The sequence below is a fragment of the Elaeis guineensis genome, chromosome 1 (assembly GCF_000442705.2).
Source record: "Elaeis guineensis isolate ETL-2024a chromosome 1, EG11, whole genome shotgun sequence".
In the NCBI taxonomy this organism is placed as follows: domain Eukaryota; kingdom Viridiplantae; phylum Streptophyta; class Magnoliopsida; order Arecales; family Arecaceae; genus Elaeis; species Elaeis guineensis.
The window spans coordinates 173,381,924-173,389,287 of record NC_025993.2 but is presented as its reverse complement, the minus strand read 5'-3'; the positions used below and the strand labels follow the sequence as shown (position 1 = coordinate 173,389,287).

The 7,364-nt window shown below is 36.8% G+C and overlaps 1 pseudogene; it reads right to left on the bottom strand.

The window, feature by feature from the left end:
* Positions 1 to 1,773: 1,773 nt before the first annotated feature.
* On the bottom strand, positions 1,774 to 4,913 carry LOC140854852 (zinc finger BED domain-containing protein RICESLEEPER 2-like; annotated as a pseudogene).
* Positions 4,914 to 7,364: the final 2,451 nt, after the last annotated feature.

The window sequence follows — 7,364 nt, the reverse complement described above, 5'->3', positions numbered from 1 at the left end:
CAACCAAGCACAGAGTTTGATCAGATCGGGGTCTAAAATGGCTTGAACTCATATCCAACATGAAATATTTTAGTTCAAGTCAAAATTAAATTGAGTAAAATCTAATATATATATATATATATATACACACACACACACACACACACATACATGCATGCATACATACATACATACATATATATGTGCGTGTATGTATTTATATATATATATATATATATATATATATATATATATATATATATAGGGCTAGAACTGGGCCGGGCTGGGCCGGGCCACACCCCTACCCGAGCCCGGCCCGTAATTTTTCTATGGGCTTCGGGCCGGGCTTCGGCCCGAAAATTTTTCAAAACATGAGGCCTGAGCTCGGCCCGGGCCCAAACCCGAGCCTGGCCCGGGCCCAATCGGGCCGGCCCTAAGCTAATCGGCCTGGCCCGAACTTAATCGGGCCGACCTTTACCTTGTGTGATGGAGCATCTCGCTGGTAACATGCAGAATTTGTGTGAGCAAAAAAAGCAATAGCTCGACGCACTACTTGAGATGGGAGGGAAGCAATGCGATTGAAAACTTTGTGGCCAAGCTATATATGCCAAGACTACCTTCTGTCCGTTCCCTTTCGAAGACGTTGCCATTTAATCAAGTAACGCTGGCAAGGAATTCGGACAATAATATGCTGAGCAACAACTCATAATATGATGAACCATCGGTTCTGATACCATTTCAAGCAATAAACTTAATTGAAGAAAGAACAATTTTATTGTATTACTTTAAAATAAAGTGCACAATACATGGGATATTTATAGACTACACAGCCAAATATACATGAAAAGACCAATAGAAGATAAAAATAGAGCAAATACTTTTCTATAGTAATTAGAAAATAGAGCAGCATGTGTGGATGATTCCCTTTGACTCCAAGTTTTTCACAGCAGCTGTACAGGTGCCTCATTTGATTCAGTTTACTAAAACATTAAAAAACCTAGAAATATAAATATGAGCACATAGAACAAAGCCTCTACCAGCATTCCTGAGCAACAACACAGGTCACAATAATATGCTGAAGATCTTCAATTTGCTTAGGACATAGATCACAATGTTGCTCTGATACCACTAGTCCACAACGAGCTAAATAAGCCTTACAGGGCATCCGATTTCACAAAAGCTGCCACCAAAATAATTTGACTAAAGGCAAAACTTGTAACTTCCAAATCCAGGAAAAGGTTAAAGATGCAGTAGAATGAGAATGATAGGAAAGCTGGGCCATATCATGCAAAGTCACAGCACGCAATTTTGGGTTGCCTCAAACAAGAGCTCATGTGCAAAAGGAATAGCACAAATTTGTGTCATCGAGTATCAGCCGAAAACAAGGAAGCAAGAAGTGGCACATTCCATGTCCAAGAGGGAGTAATAAGGTCAGCAACCTGCATATCAGGACATTGGGAATTCATATTAAGATAAGTAGGTGATGCTATCAATGGAACAGTAGAAAGCCAAGGGTGTGTATAGACATTAACATGGGCTGCTAAACCAAGCATTCATTGGAACTGAAAACGCACATGAGGGCTGAGTGAAGATTGGAACCTGTAAAGAAACCATCAATCTTTCTAAGGATTGGATATAGATGATAGATCTGGATTACTGAATATGTATTCAGATCCGAGACCTAAATCCAATCCATTACTAGCACTAATAAAAGCATTCAAATCTGAAACAAATGATTTGTCTTAAAACAATGATGAACAACTTAACATCACAATAATTGACATCAACGATTATATAGTGACATAGGGAGGTATTACAATGTTTGTATCACTATTCTATATTTACTAAAATTCTTTCTGAAATGAAGTTCATTCTGTAGATCCCAGATAAAACTACATAATGCAGTTCCTACTTGCTGAAAATTATAAAACAATGGCAGTGTCAAAACATTCACATATTCCTACCATCTGAAGCTGCTATAATAAAGAAGAACAGGAGGCAGCAGACCAAAGAGCTTCAGCATGTTTCATGTGCACCCAGTCCTTCAGGAACCCATTAACTACAAATTATGTTCATTACCAGAATATTTCAATTCTCAAGCACAAGAAATCAAATTGCTGAATTGTAAGAAATTACTTGAATTGTAAGAAATTACTTGGCCACCAAACTACTACTACAAATATCGGGAAAATAAAAACAAGCAAACAATTTTTGAACGATAAAGATAGCCTTAGAAGCTATGATTACAGCTTGCTTAAGAAAATTCTGTTGCAAACTTGCACTGACAGTGGTACAAGTTAGAGGCAAGAAAAGGACAGGTTTCTAAACTCCTCTCTCTGAAGGAAGCAACTTTTAAAGAATCCCAAGTAAGTAGCAGTTTGAACAAAATCTGCATGTAGATCTCCTTGTTAGTACAGTCTTCTTTCCCTAATTTTCCCACTACAATCTTCCTGCAAAATAACAGCCAATTCATATGGAATAGCCTCATTAGTGCCCAAAGAAAAATCTGTTTATTGAGCTGATTTGGCAATGAGATCAATCATTAGTGCCCATCTCGTTTGACACTTGTCACACATCAATTTTTAATTAAAAGAAAGAGATTGATGAGCTTATACCAAAATACAAGAAGCAACCTCCATCTTCATTCATTCGTCGTCATCAAAATCTGTATTTAGAATAAACTAAATAATTAAAAGATGAAAAAATTTAAATATGAAAATCTGTAACTTCATATAGATTAAAATAAATTTTATTGATGCTTATATAATATTACATCCATGTTCCAACTTTACTGCTTGGCTTGCTCTGGGGTGCCATCATCCGCAATTAAGCTACTTGTAACTGTTAACATATATATCAATCATAAATTTTTAAAATATAAATACTATAAGCAAATAAAAAATATAATATAAATTTAAAATATTTATATACCTTCATCATATTCTTCACGAAGCCAATCTTGAGTACAAACTAAGGCCTCAACAGTAGATGGGCTCAATGAACTCCGATACTGATCTACAACTCTACCGTCAGTGCTGAATGTCGATTCTGATGAAACAGTAGAGACTGAATAGCGAGAATGTCTCTTGACATTCTCGATAATATAGGATAGATTGCTGCATTGCTCTTCTACCATGTCAAGATATCAAACTGTTTGTCCCTCAAATCAGAAAGTACATCATCATCCAAATAACTATCTAGCTCTGATCTTTTTGGCCTTTTCGAAGAACTTTGATTTCTAAACTGAACAAAATCCATGCCAAATTTTATTTTACTCAAATTAAAAGTAGAAACTAAATTTATATCCTTTTATCCATCAAAACCAGCTGCTAGCTCACTTGAACCTATAAAAGGCTGCACCTGCACTCTTGTTGCATCTGCATACTCATTATAAAATTTATAAAGACAAGCATGAATATCATCAATCTTCTTCTTGCTCTCTTCTGCATCAAATGTCATTTGATAACAAAACTCTATAAATATCAACTTTGACCTCGGATCCAAAATAGAAGCAATGACCAATAAAATATTGCACTGAGACCAATATTTGTTGAACTTCTTTTGCATCTCATTTGTTAACTGCTTTAGTATATCATAATTATCATTGGTATCAACATTCTCATTCATCAATAAAGTCTTAATTCCCCAAACTTCTTTTATGTAGAAATTAGATGTGGGATACTTGTAACCAGAAAATACTTTAGTGGCATCTAGAAAGCCTTCTAAAAATTTAAGAATTACATCAGCTTGTTTCCATTCATCGTTGCTAGGACATATGCATGAATGCTCAGTTGCATATCTAATAAAAATATCTTTATAAGTAATTGCATCAGTCAACATTTCATAAGTGGAATTTCATCTTGTAGCAACATCCAAATTAAGCCCTTTTTTAATAGGAAGTCTCATATGTTGTGCAATTTCATTAAATCCTTGCATTCGAGATGGAGATGCAGATACATATCTAATAATCTCTCTTATGCATTCAATAGCTTCATGAATTATTTTCATCCCATCCTGAATCATAATGTTTAATATATGTGCACAGCATCTAATATGACTATACTCCCCATTAAATAACATTCCGTAAGAAAAATGATCTTGAATCCTTCTAATTACAGCATCATTTGTGGAGCAATTATCTAAAGTAATAGCACATATTTTAGAATCTAGTTCCCATTCAAGAAGACATTTTCCAATAGCATCTTCAATTGCAAAACTTGTATGAGGGTATGGTAGTTTCTTAAAACTAATTATCTTCTTATGCAGAATAAAGTCAGAATCAATATAATGTGCCGTGAGAGAAATATAACCAATTTTCTGATTTGATGTCCAAATATCAGTAGTGAAACTAACCCGAGAACTTAATTTCTTAAATGTATCAAATAATTTTTTCCTTTCTGCTTGGTATAAAGCTATACAGTCATTTCTTACTGTCTTACGACCAATAATATTAAATAACGGCTGAACAGATCTCATAAAATCTGAAAAAACAGGATGCTCAATAACACGAAATGGAAGCTCGGCACATATGATAAATTTTGCAAGCAATTTTCTGCTCTCTTCTTGATTGAATTTAAAAGACTTCACCGAATCTTTTGAACTTGCTACTATCAACATTTGATTAACTGGATTCTTTTGATATTTCTTGCAAACATTTTCAAGATGCCGTTTAAGATGACTTGTTCCTCCTTTCGTACTACCACTTAATGCCTTTTTACAATATTTGCATATAGCTATTGATCCATCAGATTTTTTTTCCTCGATAAAATGAGTCCATACCCAAGATCTTTTCTTAGAATTTTTGTCACAATCAATTTCAGAATTATCTTCATTTTTGTCACCTTCGTTCCTTATATGTTCCACAGTCTCATTTTCACCCATTTTAGATTCAGACATCAGTACAACAATCTGCATAAATAATATTATAAATTACTCAAAAGAACCACTTAATATCAAATTATAGTATAAATCAAAAACTATCAAAATAAAAAATCCAATAGAAAAAGCATTATAAACCGATCAACCAATACTTAATACCACTATAGCAGCACGTGGCTAAAAGAGAATATAAAATTTATGGTGCCTGATATCAGTCAAAAATCTAAAAGATTAGATGAAACATTGAAACATAATGAGGATTTCAACGAAAAATAAAAATTTGTGGGTAAATGTAACATTACTTTAGATTCTCATGTAGCATTGACAATGATCTAGTGATTTCCTATGATGAACTCTCATAGCAAATGTAACAATCATTATTCTTCAATAGGATAGATCATTTGCTTATAATTCAAAATAGCAATGAATAGCTCACCCAGTCCTGCCTCACTTGCATTCTATGGCTTCTTAATTTTTTATATCCACAGGCTGACCCTCCAATCTACCCAGAAATCGATCTTTTTTATCCAAAGTTCAGGTGAAATGAACAACCATTGTAATTGTTAAATAAATAAATAAATAAAATAAAAACAGCAATACTAAAGGCTAGCCAATTTGACAGAGCCACGAAGGCCACCATATCCAGCACTTCTATAAATTTTATAATCCTAAAATTACCTCTAATTAGTAGAATCTCTTTTCTTCCCAGTACCACCCAAATATGGGTATTGCTCGAATAATTTCTAATGCCATCCCCATCCAAGAGTAAAAATCATTCTCAATAATACGTCCAGCATTAAACAAGCTAGGAAAGATGTAAAAATCATTCAACAGCAGATTGAAACATCTATAAACGGACAATCGAAAGTTAAAGCAAAAGCCAGGAAAGATGATATTCTCCTATTACAGATAAGGACATAGAAGCCAGTCATCTCGCTAACAGATCCACTAAAACCTCTCCTAAGAATTTTTCAGATCCAATTCTTCTCTATGTGTGAATTGATCCCTACCAACTCTATCGGCTAAGTTAGCAAACAGTCCACCATATTTTCATATTCTTGACAACAGGCAACAGAAGTTACAGAACTAGGTCTAGATGCAAACTAAAATATGAAACAAAAATATGAATACTCGGCCCAAAATCTGAATGCAAACTAAAAGATGATATTTTCAAGCAACAGTTAAGTTCTAAATGTGGACATCACATGAGAATCCAAGAACTCTATCCTATCTTTGAAAAAATAAAAAATAAAAAATAAAAATCAGAAGATGGAGAAAAATCGGAAGATAGGGAAGACGAAATCTTGGAGTTGGTGATGGAGAAAAATCGGAAGATGGAGGATGATGAGGGATCTCTCCGCCTGAGCGTTGCTGTCCGTCTCTATTTTTTAGTGGAAGATGGGAGTCGGAAGACAATGAAGGCTACCTGGAAGTTCGACGAACATCGATGGCCTTGTCGGCGAGACACCGTTGTAGGCGATGCAAGAAGACGAGATACCCTTGTCGGCAATGAAGAAGACGAAGACAGCGATGCTTGGCGGCTAGGGCATCGAAAGAAAATTTTGGGTTCTTGGGAAGAGTCGGAAGATCGAAGAGTCGAAGAGTTACTGAGTTAACCAAAATTTAAGGGAGAGCTGGCCAGCTGGGTATGGATTAATGGGCTGGGCACGGGCTGGAATTTTGGGCTGGAATAATACGGGATGGATTCGGGCCGGCTTCGGGCCGAACATATGAGCTGAACTTCGGGCCGGGCCAGGGCCGGGCCCGGGCCGGGCCAAAAGTATACCTGAGCCCGGCCCGAAAGATAAATGGGCTCTAAAAGTCAGCCCAAAACCCGGCCTGAACTGTTCGGGCCTAGCCCAAAGACCGGCCCGAAGTCGGGCCGGCCCGATGGGCCTCGGGCTGGCCTGAGCCCACTTCCAGCCCTATATATATATATGTATGCATGCATCTATGTGTATGCATGTGTGTGTGTGTGTGCGCATGTGTGTGTATATATATATGTATGTATGTGTGTGTACACACACACACACATATATATACATACATACATACATACATATATATATATATATATATATACATATATATATGTAACATCCCGGCCCAATTGGGCCCAGAATCAGTCCACAGCCCATACAAAAAAAAAAAAAACAGAGGAGAAGACTCCCGAAGGGAGTCTTCTTCCTTCATTCACCGGCTCCCAATCGGAGTCCGAAAGAGCCCCCTCTGGCTCTATTTAAGGAGGAGAACCCTCCTCTCTCCCTCTCACCGAAGATCCTAAGCCCAGTCGACGGTAATTGTCGGAAAACCATCGCGGAGACCCAACCTGTGCCCATCCAATTTCTCATCGGAAAGCCTCACCGACGTCGAAGGTGAGCCTCCTCCTCCTTCCTCTCTTCTCCCCTTTCCTTTCCGTGCCGGAGTGCACGCTCGTCGGTGACCGGAGTCGTCGAATTTTGTTGCGGAAGAAACATCTATTTTGCCCATTTTTCTTTGATTTTCGA